This window comes from Hippopotamus amphibius, chromosome 5, assembly GCF_030028045.1.
Source record: "Hippopotamus amphibius kiboko isolate mHipAmp2 chromosome 5, mHipAmp2.hap2, whole genome shotgun sequence".
NCBI lineage: Eukaryota > Metazoa > Chordata > Mammalia > Artiodactyla > Hippopotamidae > Hippopotamus > Hippopotamus amphibius.
Genome location: NC_080190.1, coordinates 35723121 through 35740808, shown reverse-complemented (window position 1 = coordinate 35740808; position 17688 = coordinate 35723121). Strand labels below are relative to the sequence as shown.

The window sequence follows — 17688 nt, the reverse complement described above, 5'->3', positions numbered from 1 at the left end:
AATTTAAGGTCACAACAGAGGATCAGGACTGGCAGTCTGGTGTCTGGTACATGGTAGCATTAGTCTTCAGTTAAACACTCCATATTGTTTATTTATATATGTGTCAGGAATAAAGGGCAGGTGAGCAGATTATTGGAGACTAAATTGCTTACAACTTCTTGCTTCTTACTGTGCCTCTGCGAGTACCTGGCTACAGAGTGTCCGTGTTTCCGGTGGGGCCGGGGGCTGAGTCTGCAGGTTGGTAAAGCTGGACCCTCAGACTTTTTGTTTCTTCTACTAAACAGCTGAAAATGGTTTCTGTTATGGGTTAAATTGTATCTCCCTTCCTGGGGAAAAAAAAGGCTGAAGTTCTAACCCTCAGTACATCAGAATGTGACCTTATTTGGAAATAGGGTCCTTACAGAGGTAATCAAGTTAAAATGAGGTCTTCAGCTGTGCCCTCATCCAATCTCATTGGAGTCCTTATAAGAAGGGGAAACTGGGGCGCAGGGAGACGCACACAGAGGGGAGATGATGTGAAGACACGTGTGGAGAATGCCCCGTGAAGATGGAGGACAGAAGTGACATATCTGCAATCTAAGGAACGTTGAAGCCTCCTGACAAACCTACGGAAGCTAGGAAGAGTCAAGGAAGGATTCCCCTGCAGGTTTCAGAGGGAGCCCACTTCAGACTTCTAGACGAGAACTGCCTTCAGAACGGTGAGACAATCAATTTTGTGGTTCTAAGCCACCCAGGTTGTAGTCCTATTTTTTTTGGCTGCACGCAGGCTTTTCTCTAGCTGCGGTGCTCAGGCTTCTCATTGTGGTGGCCTCTCTTGTTGTGGAGCACGGGCTCTAGGCGCACGGCTCAGTAGCTGTGGCATGCAGGCCCTAGAGCACAGGCTTCAGTAGCTGTGGCGCATGGGCTTCGTTGCTCTGCGGCATGTGGGATCTTCCCGAGCCAGGGATTGAACCCGTGTTCCCTGCATGGGCAGGCAGATTCTTAACCCCTGCGCCACCAGGGTAGTCCCTATAGTACATTTTAAAATGACAGCCCTAGGAAACTGATACAGTTTCCAAAAGCAAGAGATCTTATGTGCGAGAAACAGTGGTTCTCAATGTTAGCATGCGTCGGAATCCCCCGGAGGGCCTGCTGAAATACAAATTACTGGGCTTCACCCCCAGAGTTTGTGGATTGACCCAAGAATTTGCATTTCTAGCTAGTTCCCAGGTGACACTGATGCAGCTGGTCCCAGGACCACACTTTGAGAACCACCAATAAAAAGATTCTGATCTCTAAGTCAAGGATCACAGACTCAGGAGAGTCAGGGGGTAACTTAACAAGTGACATGAACCAGGAAGGGAAACAGCTGGGGGGTGGGGTGGGTATGCTGAAGCAGGGCATACCAGGCCCCTCAACAGGGGCAGGTGCTGCTGCGTCTGGCCTATCCTGACCTGTAGGAACGGAAGCACGTCCAATTTTTCCAGAGGTGCTGGAAATCTAGATTTGCATAGGAATATCCTGATGTTTATGGTTGGCAACGAATTCCCATTTTTAAAATGTGCAGGCGGAAAAAAACTTGCCTGTGGCCCTGATGGCTACCAATTTGCAACATCTTGGGGCTTGGATCCTTGAAGTCTTCAGAGTGCTTGATTAAGAACGGCTCAGCTGTGCGGTTCCACCTCCGAGCGCCTCGGAAGGTTGCAGTTCAGATGTTGGCCGGGGCTGCATCATCTGAAGGCTCGGCGGAAGCTGCAAGATCCACGTCCAAGATGGCTCCTTTGCAGGGCTGTTGGCAGGAGGTCTCAGTATCTTGCTGTATGAATTTCTCATAGGACTGCCTGAGCATCCTTACAGCGTGGCAGGGGACCTCCTTCAGAGCAAGGGGTCTAAAAAAGCAGCAATACTGACGCCTCCGTATTTTTCATGACCTGACCTTGGAAGTCACGCTCCATTTCCACAGTATCTTATTGGTGACACAGTGGATCCCTGTGCATTGTAGGAGAGGGCCACATAAGGATGTGAATGCAAGGAGGTGAGGACCATTGGGGGCCATCTTGGAGGCTGGCTACCATACTCAGCTTTCGAGTGGGTGAGTAGACTCTTTTCCTGATCTCTCTTAGAAGCATTTTCATCTCTTTTTTGGGGCAATCCTTGATTTCTAATATTTTCATAGTGACCCATCACCTATGGGAACTTAAACTGCCATCAGAAAACCTCTATTGACAGAATTTCTCAGCTGGATGGAGCCTGAGGGGTCATGTGCAGGGAAGTTGCAAGTTGGAGACTCTTGGGTAGAGCCTAAGGGTTTAAGCTCTTCTGTTTGTCAAAGTCTCCCATCAGCCCACTTCATTCATTTACATTACTTCTCAGGCCTCTAAGTTATCTGACTCGACTCTAATCCAACTGTCCTATTTCCCATACTCAGGACTTTCAGTGCAAAAACTGAATAGTCCTGGGAAAAGTCAGATGGTTAGTCACCTTAATTAACCACAGTATTGTAAAATTCAATTCAGACAGCAGGTGTGAGTGAATCCTCACAACTCAAAGCATGGTCTGTGGACCAGCAGTATCTGCATTGCCTGGCTGCTTGTTAGAGATGTGACATCTCAGACCCATCCCAGACCTGCTGAATCAATCTGCAGCTTAACAAGAGTCCCAGGTGATTCTTAGGCACATTGTGGTCTAGGACTCTCTGAACAGGAGCAAAACCTGAACTTAGGCTTTCTGAGGATTCAGATTTGCTGTCCATGTGGGTGAAATAGATCTAACAATGACCCACTTGTGCTGTGGTAATCTGACCTTGACATACACATCTTATTTCTTGCTTCCTGCCTTCCAGATTCCCCCAAGTGAAAGTCATCTAAAGTTTCCTTGTTGGAAGGAACCTAAAGTTCCCAGTTCTCACCTGGGTTTGAGTAGTGGTTTTCATAAATCACTTTTCACAGTTGAAATACAGCCCCCCTCCCCCCCCCAAACAAAATGCCATGAAAACACAGATTAGGGAAGATTTCTGGACATTTAGGTTATTTCCAGTTTCTTATATCCAAGCAACTGGCAGTCAGTAAGTAACCTTGTTTGTGCAGCCTTATTTACAAACTGGTGCTTTATTTCTGTAGGATTGAGTCCTGAAAGTGAGGCTGCTGGGTCAATGAGAATGTGCATTTAAAGCTGTAACGGATAGCCAAAAAGGTATCTATCTGAAGAGGAATGTTTGAAAAAATAGTGGTTTATTTATGTTATGGAAAGTTATGGAGCCATAATAGGGTGCATATGATAGAGTCCATTGACCTTGAGGGATGGCTACGATGTACTGTTAAGTAGGGAGAAAAAGTTGCAGAGGGACTTAGGTTATTGGCAGGGAAAATTGAGGGGGATATTTTGCAAAGAGATGAATCACACTTTCTGAGTACATTCATGGATACTTCTTCCGGGTGTAAGGAATATGTGTTGATTTTGTAATTAAGAATTTTAGGAGAGAGAAAGTGAAGGTGCTGTGGTTGAAGTGAATGATACTCTAGCGTTCAGCCCCCGTACCCCCTCCGCTCTGACCCTTCGTACCTCCAACCTTCTCCACTCTCTTTCAGAAACCACGTTTGCAGCTGTGAGCCTCTGATTGGCTGAGTCCGGGTCATATGCCCACTCTCCCGCTGCCAATTGAGGAGAGAGGGGTTGTCTGACCTCCTTTGATCCAAGGGGCTTTTGCTGCCCACCTATCTGGGGATAACCTTCAAATAGGAGGTGTATTGTGATACAGCTTGGCCCCTAGTCAGCAGTTAAAGTGGAAAACCTTATAACACCAGCCTTTTGAAAACCTCCATGTGGTTGGGGAGGCAGTTTTGAGTTACTGTTCTTTGCACTCCATGCAAATAAGGTTAATTAACAGCCAGACTTCATTGAGCATTTACTATATGTGCTAAGTATTTCACATTGTCTCATTTCATTCTCACAACATTTCCATGATGCAGATACAATTTTTAATACCTCTTTTACAAATGGATCCGCCGAAGCACAGAATGGTTATATCACTTGGCTGGAGTCACACAGCTAGTAAATAGTGGAGTCAGAACTTGAACCCAGGCTGTCTGAGTAAAGGGTTCTAATCATTCCATTATGCTGCCTCCAGGTTTACAGTACTCGGAATGGGACAGTGATTTTATCTGGAATAATAGTGATTCTTATTGTCACTGAATGCTTAGTACGTGCCAGGCACTGTCCGAACTTCTATACATGAATTAATTAATTTAATCCTCACAACAACTCAAGTGAGAGAACTGAAACTCGGAGATGTTAGCAACTCATCCAGGGTCCCTTAGCTCCTAAGGGGCACAGTCTGGGGTCCCGCCTAGAGCATCTGTCTCCTGAGCCTACACACTCAGCTCGACACTTCAGAGCCATCCGTCCCTTTACTCACCAACACAGCTTTTCTTCTCTACTGATCTGAAGGCAGTTCTCCTGAGAGATACAGAACTTTGGGCAATTGTCAGGATAATTCAGTAGAAGCTATGAATTTTATTTCTATTTTCCATTTCGTTTCAATACTGAGGATCTGGCCCTAAGCTGATGTCAGCTAAAATAATTTAAATTAAATCTGATCACTGTCACTTGTGAGGATTTGTAGGGAAGAAATCTGAAAAGACAAAGGAGGTGTATGTGTGTGTAGATTGTGCAGTTCCAAATTTCCATCATTAAAGAGATGATGGGAAAGAATAAGAAAGGGAAAAGAGATCAATAACATTTTCCTGTTAAATTGTTACACATAAAAAGATCTGGCTCTTTTGCAGGGGATTTACTCAAAAGAGAATTTTATTGCTAGAAGGAATGTGTTTTCCTAAGTGAAAATACAATTTATCCTCAGTTTGAATTGCAAATCCTTCCGAAAGCAGAGTGGGAAGGAAGAATAATTCTTAATGGGAATGAGTTCTTTCTACTTTGTTTTATAGAAACTTCCTGAGACAAGTTTTAAAAAATCATAATTATTTAAAAAAATTCAGGTATCCTCCTGAAAATTTTAGGTAAATCAAAACAACCAAATCATTTTGTACAATATCAACTTGGTTTAAGGTGGGGGAAAAAAAGACACTCAATACTCTTGCAGCTGGATGATTGGAAGCAGAAAACTGCAGGGTGTCTTTGGCAAACTACAGATCTAGAAATCAGATTTGTCCCCAGAGGATAAACCACATCATGGAGAACTGGCCTGAAGAAGTGGGGGAAGGAGAGATGAATTAACGTTTGTTTGGCACTTGCTAGGTGATTGATATTTGCACGTTACCAGAGTTCATCCTCACCACAGCCATTTGCTGTGAGGTCATTATACCCATTTTGCAGAGAGGATAACTGAACCTCAAAGAGGTAAAGTGACTTGTTCCAAGTTCTCCAGCTGGTAATTAGTGGTGAGCTTATTGGAAAAGTTCAGAGGAGAGGAAGTTAGGGCACAATTGTGTGTGTCAAGGAGGAGACAGAAGCCAGAGACATCTGGCTGGTGGATGTGCTTGGGTTCTGTGATGCTGTAGATCAGGGAATGAGGAGAAATGGTGACTGGGCACAGGTGAGGTCCCTGAGAAGGACGAGGACCAGAAGCAGATGCTGGTTTGGGGAAGAGACAGGTGGGTCTGTGGGGAGGAGACCTACAGGACACCAGGTAGACATGTCCCCAGGCAGGTGCTGGGTCTGGTTTTCAGGAGAGCTTGGCTTGTGGACACAGGTTTGGAGGGAGAGAATGCCGTCAGCGGGCACTGCATGTAGAGAGGGAGCGGGAGAGTAGCTGGGGAGCCAGGATCTTGGAAGCCAAGGGAGGAGAGAGACAGACGTCTGTGGTTTTATTTTTTCAAGGCTCTTAAGGAGGTAACTCCAAAGGGCACAGAGCAAGATGTAGGCCTGAGAGAGAGAGAGAGCTATAAAGGGAGGCTGAGACGTTAAAAAAAAAAAAAAAAAAACGATAAAAATAGAATTTTGAGGAAACAAGCTTTCATTATTAAAACAAACAAACGGGACAAAGATCTGCTCTGTCATCCCTGTCTTCCATCTTAATGAACATTAAGGTCTTTGAGCATGAATGGAAACACAATGGAATGAAAATGGTGTTTTGTGAGCTTTGGGGGAGGCTGTGGGTGAACTAAGATGAAGAGAGAGAAGAGGGGGAAGGGAGCCTTTATGTAAATTCCAGGTGACTGCAGCCTGGTTGGAGCAGAGGCCTAGGGCCATCCATTCCCCAACACTCCAAAGCCCTGTCTGGCACTTTCCACACATCCCAGCAGGAAAGCCTGGGGAAGCCGGCAGAAGGGGCCCGTTCTCCTTGGCCGTCAGTCCTGGAATGTGCTCCTGCATCCAAGGCAGCTCATTTGCTAAGTGGGTCTTCCTCTGCCCACCAAGGAAGCAGCAGGAATGTACCAGCAGAGTCTGGGTGGGCACTCAGGAGGACTGGCAGAATTTTGTCAGCTCCTGGATCCTGGTAGTGGGGTGGCCAAGGGCGGGGCCGGGGCCGGGGCCGAGGCGGGGACGGGGCGGGGGGGTGCTTGCTGAAGAACCTTCCAGCTCATGCTGCTTGGGAAGCTGGTGGCTGCCATTCGAAGCTGGCTGTGTGCATTCAGGGGGCTTTCAGGCGGTGCTGCTGGACAGCTATCCACACACGAGAGACTCCTCTGCCCAGTTTTGAAGAAGGGGAGGCATTTTAGTCAACTCAGGCTCCATAGCAAAATACCACAGACTGGGTGTCTTCAAAGATGTTAATTTTCTCACAGTTCTGGAGGCTGGGAAGTTCAAGATCAAGGTGCCAGCGGACTCAATTCCCAATTCCCGGTTAAGAGCTCTCTTCCTGGCTTGCAGATGGCTGCCTTCTTGTTGGGTCACAGGACAGAGAGAGAGAGAGAGAGTTCTGGTGTCTCTTTCTCTTCTTATAAGGATGCCGATCCTATAGGCTTAAGGCCCCACCCTCAGTATCTCATTTAACCTTATCAACTCCTCACAGGCCTTATTTCAAAATACAGTCATTTTGGAGATTAGGACTTCAACGTATGAATTTGTGGGGAGGGGGACACACCAATATTCAGTCCATAAGAGGTGGGAAATTTAAATCTGCCTTCCAACTTCCAATCAGACTGCTTTTATCTTAAGGAGCCATAGGCTGCAGAGCTGCAAGAGGCACTTCTACTGTTTTCTAGATGGAGAAAGTGCTTGTCTGCCGTTGGATGGGAATCCTGGAAGCCCCAGCCCATAGTATTCAGAAGAGCCTGGGTTTCCCAGATCCAGCCACAGAAAGAGCTTATACCTGTTTGTGGACTGGACAGCCTTCTCACTTATAGGTCAGGATGAGGCTGTGAGGAGTTACTGAGTCCATCTCCCGCCTCTTCCGCCCACCTGCCGAGACTGATAAGCTGTCTTTCAGTTGCCATCCAGATTCCTGGGTGAGAGTTTCATTGGTCCAGCTGGGGTCAGGTGTTGCCATGCAGGCCTGGGAGGAGTAGGGCTTCTAGGAAAGAGAGGAGAGTAGTGAGTTGGGAAGAAGCTGCTGATGTTACTTCAGAATCACTTAAGAGAGGATTTGATCTTTCCTGTTGGCAAATGTTGTTTGCCTGTTTGTATCACCCAGAAGGATTCTACACCCCAGCCCCCCCCCAATTTAAAAAAAAAAAGGTTTTTTTGGCCTCATCATGCAGCATGCAGGATCATTTCTCCCACCAGTGATAGAACCTGCGCCCCCTGCAGTGGAAGCGTGGAGTTTTAACCACTGCACGGCCAGGGAAATACAGTCTATCCTGTTTTTTTCTATTATTTTGAGAATTAGGATCTTTCCCTTAGTGGGATATCATAAATTTAATATACATTTTTCACATTAGCTTAAACAGAACTGGCATATTATGTGATTTTTAAAAAATGTATGGTGAAGGCAACTTTTAATTAACATTCCCACGGATTTTTTTAAAAATTTATTTATTTATTTATTTATTTGTTTGTTTATTTATTGACTGCATTGGGTCTTTGTTGCTACATACAGGCTTTCTCTAGTTGCAGCGAGCAGGGGCTACTCTTTGTTGTGGTGCATGGGCTTCTCATTGTGGTGGATTCTATTTTTGCAGAGCATGGGTTCTAGGCACATGGGCTTCAGTAGTTGTGGCATGTGGGATCAATAGTTGTGGCTCATGGGCTCCAGAGCACAGGCTCAGTAGTTGTGGTGCACGGGCTTAGTTGCTCTGTGGCATGTGGGATCTTCCCAGACCAGGGATCGAACCCGTGTCCCCAGCATTGGCAGTCAGACTCTTGACCACTACGCCACCTGGGAAGTCCCAATGTTCCCATGGATTTTGTTTTTCCCTTTTCTATTTTAACTCAAAAATTGAGCTAAAAATATTAGTATAGAATTCCTTTGTTTTGGGGTGTCACCTAGAAGGAATATAGTACAGTCAGGACCTTCCTATCTTCAGGTTTTATATCTGCAGATTCAATTATGAATCCCCCGAAAACCAAGGGCCAACTGTACCATGGCCATTTCACAGCAAGGACTTGAGCATCCGTGGACTTTGGTACACACGGGGTCTCCTAGAACTAAACCCCCGCAGCTACAAGCAATGACTGTATTTTAATTCTCTCCTTTCTCTGTTTTTAAGCAGAAATGTGACTCTCATGGGGTAAAGAACTAACAGTAAATAAGCTCCTACACCTTCCTATCACATTTTCAGATATAAATGTCTTAAAATGCTTGGACCATTTAACAATGGTTATTGGTGCCCTTTGAAGTTCTGAGTGAATCCAGGAACTGCTGGTGTAGACAGTATTTTCCTGGGGTCTCTTGAGAGAGTGAGCATCCCTCAAGCTCAGGACCCACCTGCTGCTGCTACTCCAAGCACCTGTTCTCCCAGTCCTGTTCCTCCTGCACAGCCCTTCACAGTAAACTGCACTACCTAAACAGGAAGTACCAAGGCCCCTGCTGAACTTTCTAACCCATGGAGTTTTCCTTTTAGTTCTTAGAAGCACTGTGGATTTCCCTTCCCCAGGGCCTTTGCACATGCTGTTTCCTCTGTTTGGAATACTCTCTTCCCCCCACTGTTTGGTTGGTTGGATCTTTGCTTAGATCCCAGTTATATCAATACTGTATCCTTCACAGCACTTGCTACAACCCATAATTATTTTATTTCTTATTTGTACGATTGCTTGGCATCGTCCCCACAGAGCAGCAGGCTCTTGATTGTCTTGTTTACTGCTCTCTGTTCAAGGCGCCTGCTACGCAGTTGGAGCTCAGTAAGTGTTAGGTGAGTGGAAAAAACCCAAGTGCTTGGGAGAGGACAAACTCCATCTACCTGAAGGACTGTGTCCTGCAGTGAGCTTTGCGGGCTTGCTGGCCAGCTAGTTACTCATCTCACTTGCTTCTTCTTTCGACCTGGCTGATCTTTTAGCCACAGTCCCAGCTTCCTGAGGCCCTGATAAACGTGTCCCCTTGTTCCTTTTCTGTCTTATTCTTTTCGCAGACTCTCAGCTGGCCTTTAGACCCCGGCATTCAATTCACTTACTCAAGAAATGTTCACCGAGGGCCAAGATTTCAGATCCTAACCTGCTGTCCCTGGCCCAGTGAGGCATCCCCACCCCTATGTACCTCTGCAGTTTGTTCTCCACACATTGGCCAGAATCATCCCTTTAAAAAGCAAGAAGTGTCACGGTGCCCCTCTCCTCAATGCCCTGCAAGGTATTTCTTTGGTATAAAAGCCAAAGAGAGGCATGACAACAGCTCAGGAGGTCCTGTGTGCTCCGGAGCCCCTGCCCGCCTTGCTGCTCTGCCTCCTGTTTCTTTCTCTCCCGCTCCAGCTGTGCCTGGTCCCCTTGCTGTTTCACAAACGCACCAGCCACACTCCTGTCTCATGGCTTTTGCACGTGCAACAATTTGCATGCCCAGCTGCCGCACCCCTTTAAGGCCTTTAAGTCCTAACTTGGCTCACGTGTCACCTTCTCAGGTGGGCTTCCCTCCTGCCCTATTTCACGTTGCTTCCTTCTCCCACGTGCCTTCCGTCTCCTCTTTCTCGGCTTTGTTTTTTTCCAGAGCGCTTGATTCGCCATCTGATATGCCGTATCATTTCCTCATTGATCTTGCTCACAGTCTGTGTTCCTCACGAAATCACAGGTCCTTGAAGACAAGGACCTTTGAATTTTGACATCACTGTACCCCCAGCACCTAGAACAAAGCACCTGGTCTATCACAGGTCTTCCAGAAATCATTGTTGCATGGATGAGTACATGTTTCAGCCAAAAGGCATCCCAGAAAGAGGTGGAACTCACTTGCCTGAAGATGCCAGTTCACCGAGGGCCAAGATGTCAGATCCTAAAGGTGTGCTTAAGGCTGAGTGAGGTGGTGCTTTCCCCAGCTTCAGGCCGGGACGGGCCTCCGCCTTCTTCCTGAGACGAGCAAAGCCTCCTAAGTTACGCACACGAGCCTGAGATGGTCACCACCGGGCTCGTGGAGGACTGAGGGGTCATTAGCTCAGGCTGAAAGGCAACTGACCGTGGAGATTGTCTCAGCCCCGCCTCCGGGAACATTCTCTCTGGAGGCTTTTCTCCTGTCCAACTCTCTGGGCCCATCTGATGCTCAGGAGGAATGTGGTCAGGGATGAGGGTTATTTTGTGGTCTAGAAGGAGGAGACAGGGTAAATGGGGCTGAGATTCGTGCCTTTCTTCATGGACCAGCTCAGGGTGGGCTGAGACGGTGGTGGCTTGCTGGATGTGCCTTTCATGGCTGGGATGCATGTATGTGACTTTCCCAGGTCAGATGTGGGTCTCTGTGAGAGGCTGCTACTCAGAGGGGACGGTGTAAACACCCATGAGGTGGGAAAAGGGAAGAGAAGTGGGATTCGGCATGAAAATTCGTTGTCCCAGGAAGAAGGTGTGATCTTTTCATCTTCACTGCTGTCTGGATTATTATTGCTTGTCCGTGCTCCAAGACATTCTCCTCCCTTCTGTCTGCACAGGCGAGCACTCCTTTGCATGAATGAATGCATTCAGTAGTTCTGATGTGCGGGCCTAGTTGCCCCATGGCGTGTGGATTCATAATGCTTTCGGTCAGTCATTAGCTATCTGTTCTCTCACCCACAGTCACTGTTGTAGGCAGCATTCTAAGATGGCCCCCAAGATTCCCACCCCGGTGTACACGTCTTTTTTTTTTTTTTTTTTAATTTATTTATTGGCTGCATTGGGTCTTCATTGCTGTGCATGGGTTTTTCTTTAGTTGTGGCGAGCAGGGGCTGCTCTTGGTTGCAGTGCACAGGCTTCTCATTGCAGTGGCTTCTCTTGTTGCAGAGCACGGGGCTCCAGGTGTGCTGGCTTCAGTAGCTGTGGCACATGGGTTTAGTTGCTCCGCTGCATGTGGGATCTTCCCAGACCGGGGATCAAACCCATGTCCCCTGCATTGGCAAGTGTAATTCTTAACCACTGCGCCACCAGGGCAGTCCCATATGCATCTTATATAGTTCCCTCCCCTTGAATGTGAGAGGGATTTATGATTGTGGTGGCCTGTCATCCTTATGTTTAGGTTGCATTGTATGGCAGAAGGGATTTAGGTCCCTAAGCAGTTGACTTTGGAATTAACCCAAAGGGATATGACAGTAAGTCCCCTACGTATAAGCCTTCAAGTTGCGAACTTTCAAAGATGCAAGCATGCAGTCACATGTTCAATCATGTAATTGAGTTCACGGGTCTGGCATACACTGTCATGTGCATGCATCCTCTACAAGTGGTTTTGCTTTTGTGTAATCTACTGTACGGTACTGTATAGAGCACAGTAGTACAGTATCTTTTATTTCAAGCCCAGGATGTCCGGAAACAAGCATAAAAGCAGTGCTGTATAGCCAATTGTGTTAGTTGGGTACCTAGGCTAACTCTCTTGGACTTACGAACAAACTGGACTTACGAACGCACACTCAGAATGGAACTCACTTGTTTGTAGGGGACTTACTGTATCCTGGGTAGGTCTGATCTAATCAGGTGAGCCGTTAAAAGGGGCTGGATCCTCCCTGAAGGAAGAGATTCGAAGAGTGAGAGTGTAAGAGGGCATCTGGAGGGGGCCATGTGGCAAGGACCTGTGGGCAGCCTTTAGGAGCTGAAAGAGGTCTCTGTTTGACAGTAAGAAAAAGGAGACCTCAGTCATACTATAGCAAGGAACTGAATTCTGTCAGTAAATCCTGGAAGAGGATCCCGAGCTCTACTTGAAGACATAGGCTGGCTGACACCTTGCCTTCAGCCTGTGTGAAGCTGAGCAGAGACCCCAGTGATTCTGTGCCTGGACTTCTGACCTACAGAACTGGGCGCTGTTTCAGGTCACTAAGTTTTCAGTAACTTGCTATGTGGCAATAGACAAAGAATAGTCACATATCTTTCCTGCCTCCTGTGGCATTGGGCTTGGAGCTGGGGACAGAGTGAGGAAGAGTACAGACATGGCTCTTCCCCCAGGGAGCTTGTTTTCTGATCACTGGAGAGTAGCCAGAAGCCCAGTGTTGAGAAGCACAGTCCCTCCAGAAGTGAGTCAGGTTGTCCTGGATTCAAATTCTGACTCTGCCATTTGCCCCCAGTCCAACCCTGAGCAGATTTCTCAAGCTTGCTGTGTCTCAGTTTTCCTATCTATCAAAAAAAAACGTACTTGGCAGAAGTAATACTACCAAGTAGACAACCAAGATTCGAAGAGATTAAATGTGGTGATGTAAGCCGAGGGCTCAGTATGTGCCTGGTATCTAGTAGGAGCACAAGAAATGTTAGTTTGTATTTGTTGATGTCTCCTTCTGGGACACAGGGGGTTGGAGCTGGCAGAAACTACAGGCCCCCAGCATTGGCAGATGAAGGAAATGAGGCTGGTCTTGTCTTGCTCGGGCTCAGAAGCGCTGCCAGGGCTGGATGAGAACCCATGGGTCCTGACCCCCAGATCTCTGTCCTCTCCCCACTCCAAGCTGCTGCCCGCTGGACTCCGCAGCCAAGCGGCTCATGGCATTCCACACGCTCTTCTCCCTTTTGATCATTGACAGTGACTGTTCAATGACAATGGGTGAAACAATTGAGAAATTTAGAATCACTGAGCTGATTCAATCAAGTAGAAGTTGGTTTTGTGCTCTCTGCTCCAGGCTCCTTTCTGCGCAATGTCTGGCTCCAGTTCTGCTCTGGGGGGATGGAATTTCCACTGGAAAAGGTTGGGCTATCCTGAGCCCCTAATTAATCTAAGTTTTATTATTCATGCAGCAGAATTTGAGCTGCCTCTAATCACTTGAGTGAAGAATGCTTTGTAGTCTTATGTGAAATAGGATGTAGGAAGTGTAATTTGGTCCATTATTTTTGGAGGACAATCTTGGCAACATGTATCAAAAGCCTTCAAATTATACATATTCTTTGACCCAAGGATTCTAATTTTAGTTTTTTAGCAAATATTTAACTATAAGGATGCTCATTGGAGACTGTATTATTCAAAACAACGTGGTGTCCACTGGTAGGGGACTGGGGAATTATGATTCATCCGAACAAGAGACTACTATGTAGTCATCTAAAATGACCCTGAAGGCTAAGGACTCAGATATTTAAGGATATTTAGTCAGTTTTAAAGCACTAAGAGTGAGAGGCTCAGTTCTGGAATCAGATCTCCCGGGCTGAAATCCCAGGAACTACAGGCCCAACTATTTCATTGCTGGATGACATTAGGCAAGCTACTTAACTTCTTGAAGCCCCAGTTACCCCATAAAGGGAATAGTGATTACATCATCACTCAGAGTTACTGTGAAAATTAAACAAGATAATCCACGTGAAGTGCTTAGTATAACCTACCTAGGCAAGGGAAGCACTTGCTCAATAAACCTCACTCTTATCATGCGCCTACTCTTGATTTAGAAAACATATGCATTGAAAACATAAGGAAGAAATGCAAATGGTTATCTCTAGGTGATGGGATCACGTGTGGCTTAATTTTCTTCTGTTTTCTGTATTTTCAGAATGCTGTACAATACATGAGAGCCACTCATGTAGAAAGGGAAAAGGTCACTAAGGACAAAAGATGCGAAGAACACTGTCTTGATTTGTTGAAACCCTCCTGTCTTGGCTTAGAAGCACCTGCGGTTGGGCGCAGGGGGCAGAATGGGCAGGAGTTGGGCCCTGCCACCCTCCACACCCCCCCACTTCCCACGTTTGCACCGCCCACGCAACCTTTCCTGCCTTGCCCAGGCCACGAGGGCCCCAGAAGCACAGCCTGGGAGCTTAGCTGCTCAGGGAGGTGACGTGACCTAAGTCCAAGAGACAGGAGAGGCCTCAGTCGTCTATTTGTCCAAATCTTGTCAGCCCAGCAAGAATTCCTTAGAAGCCAGCCCCGCCCCTTTTGTCCTTGTGGCTGCTCTGTCATCCTGGCTGTTCATTAGCATGTGTGACAAACTCCTCAAACGGAAGCTTTAAGCAGAACCAAATTGTTTCAATCTCCTTGCAATGATAGCGGGGGTGGGGGGACAGCTTGCCCAGAAGTGCCTGACAGAAGGGGCTGGGTTGGGGCTTTGAGGAATCAGGGAGGGTCCTGGAAGCGCTGTCCTCAGCGTAGGAAGATGAGAGAAGAGCCTGGAGCAGGAGAAGGGGGTCCCGGAGGAGCTGTTGGTTGGGGACAACTGATAAGCTGGGAAGGGGCAGTTGGAGCCACACACGGAGAAGGGCAGAGGGGCGGGGGTGGGTGGGGGCAAGGTAGGGGTTGGGGGGCTGCTCCTCCTTTCCATTGACTCTTTAGGCAGGCTGTCAGGGAGGGAGCTGGAAAGGCTCTGGAGTCTGTACAGGGCATGGAGGATGAGGTAGACATAGGGGACGGGGGCGGAGACATGGGGATGGGGCAGAGCCTGGTGTCTCGCTGACCACAGCCACTCCAGCCTCTATCCCAGTCTCTGTGCATCAGGCGGGAAGTGACCAGGGAAACATCTGCTGCAAGAAATGGTGAAGGAAAATGCTGATTTGGGGCAGATGTTAAAAATTTATTATATATATTATATTTTGACAGCTCTATTGAAGAATAATTCATATACAATAAACAGCACAAAGTATACAGCTTCATAAAATTTGACATTGGTATACACCCATAAAACTATCACTACAAACTAAGAGAGGAAGCATATCTATCACCCATAAAAGTTTCCTTGTACCCCTTTGCAATCTCTCTCCTGTTCCTCCCTGCTCCTCTAATGCCTGGGAAATCACTGGTCTGTCACTATAGATTAGTTTGCATTTTCTAGAATTTTCTATAAATGGAATCATACAGGTTGTCTTTTTTTGTGTGTTGGATTCTTTCACTCATAATTATTTGTTATTATGTGTATAATAACTTGTTCCTTATTGTTGCTGAGTAGTTCTCCATTGTACGGATATATCACAATTTGTTCACCTACCTACCTGTTGATAGATGACTTAGCTCCAAGTTTTTGGCCATTACACATAAAAGTGCTAAGAACATTCATGCACGTGTGTTTGCACGAAAATGAGCTTTCATTTATCTTGGTTAAATACCTAGCAGTGGAATGACTGGATCATACAATGGGCATATGTTTAACTTTGGAAAACAGTTTGGAGGATTTTTTAAAAGTGATGTACCACTTTACATTTTCACCAGCAGTATCAGAGAGGTCCATTTGCCCCACCCCCTTTCCAATGCTTGGAAAAGAACCTTAAAACAATATGCCTCCAATTCCAGTCCTCTCCTCTAAGCCTGTTATTGAGATATGTATATATTTCAAGTCAGTAGCTGGAGTAATCATGGGGTTCACCTCATTTGTTCCCTGTCTATCAGGGATCACTGTCCTTTGCTGTCTGACACCCAGTGTCTTGAATTATTGTTTCATATTTTGTGTCTATATAAAAAGCATATTATATATAAACCTCTCAGTATGTTATTATTTTTTGGTTAAAACTATCAATTATTTAAAATAAATGTTTGTATAACTGGAACAAATCTCATGCATTTGCCAGTGTAGTCACCATTTTTGATATTCTCTGTTCCTTTGTATTGACACGTAGTGCTATTCAATATCATTTACCTTCTGCCTGATGGAATTCCTGTAAAGTTTGACGTCATGTATGTCTGCTGTAATTAATTCTTTCAGCTTTTGTGTGTCTGATAAAGTATTTTTGAAAGACATTTTCACCAATTAGAGAATTTTAGGTGTAGTTTTTTTGTTTTTGGTACTCTAAACATATTTGTTCACTGTCTTGTTACTTGCACAGTTTCTGACAAGAAATCTGTTGTTGTGCTCGCTTCGGCAGCACATATACCAAAATCGGAATGATACAGAGAAGATTAGCATGGCCCCGGCGCAAGGATGATACGCAAATTCGTGAAGCGTTCCATATTTTTAAAGAAAAAAAAAAAAAAGAAAAGAAAAAGAAATCTATTGTTATCCTTACTTGTGTTCTTCTGTGCCTAATGTTTCTTTTTTCCCCCTCTGGATGTTTTTCAGATTTTCTCTCTCTCTCTCTTTTTTTTATAATGATTTCCTCTATGAAGGAATCTTTTTTAAAATTAATTAATTAATTAATTAATTTTATTGGCTGTGTTGGGTCTTTGTTGCTGCACATGTGTTTTCTCTAGTTGGGATGAGCATGGGCTACTCTTCATTGTGGTAAGCGGGCTTCTCATTGCGGTGGCTTCTCTTGTAGAGCATGGGCTCTAGGCACGTGGGCTTCAGTAGTTGCAGCACATGGGCTCAATAGTTGTGGCTCATGGGCTCTAGAGTGCAGGCTCAATAGTTGTGGCGCATGGGCTTGTGGTATCTTCCTGGGGCAGGGATTGAACCCATGTCCCCTGCATTGGCAGGCGGATTCTTACCCACTGCGCCACCTAGGAGGTCCTAAGATTTTTCTCTTTGTCACTGATTATGAGCAATCTGATTATGATGTATAAAGTAGTGTTTTCCAAATCTCTTGTGCTTGGAGTTTGTTGAGCTTCTTGGATTTGTGGGTTAACACTTTTCATCAAATTTGGAAAAATTCCAGCCATTATTTCTTCAAATATTTTTTCCTTTATCTTCTCTCTCTCCTCTCCTTTGGGAAAGGAGTTTGAAGTAGTCTCATGGCTCACTGATGCTCTTTTCATCTTAATTCTATTTTCTTTCTTTGTTTCATTTTGGATCATTTCTATGGCTATTTATTCAAATCCACTATTTTCTTTTTCTGCAATATCTCATCTGCTGTTAATCCCATTCGGGTTTTTTCATTTTGTTTTGTTTTGGCTGTGCTATGAGGCTTGCGGGATCTTAGTTCCCCAACCAGGGATCCATCCTGTGCCCCTGCATTGCGAGTGAGAAGTCTTAACAACTGGGCCACCATGGAAGTCCCTATTCAGGATATTTTTTCATCTCAGACATGGTAGAGTGCATCTCTAGAAGTTCAATTTGTTTGTTTATTCTTCAGATCTTGCTTTACAATGTTGTGCCAATTTCTGCTGTACAACAAAGTGAATCAGCTGTATTTATACATATATCCCCATATCCCTGCTCCCTTGAGCCTCCCTCCCATCCTCCCTATCCCAACCCTCTAGTTATCACCAAGCATCGAGCTGATCTCCCTGTGCTATGCAGCAGCTTCCCACTAGCTGTCTATTTTACATTTGGTAGTGTTTATATGTTAATGCTACTCTCTCACTATGTCCCAGCTTCACCTTCCCCTGCTGCATCCTCAAGTCCATTTTCTGCGTCTGTGTCTTTATTCTTGCCCTTCCACTAGGTTCATCAGTAC

General features: G+C 45.8%; 1 non-coding gene across 1 annotated transcript; it reads left to right on the top strand.

Annotated features, from left to right (window-relative positions):
* Positions 1-16202: 16202 nt before the first annotated feature.
* On the top strand, positions 16203-16309 carry LOC130854650 (U6 spliceosomal RNA). Its single transcript, XR_009054099.1, has one exon. It is a non-coding gene; the product is annotated as a U6 spliceosomal RNA (small nuclear RNA).
* The last annotated feature ends 1379 nt before the right edge of the window (positions 16310-17688 follow it).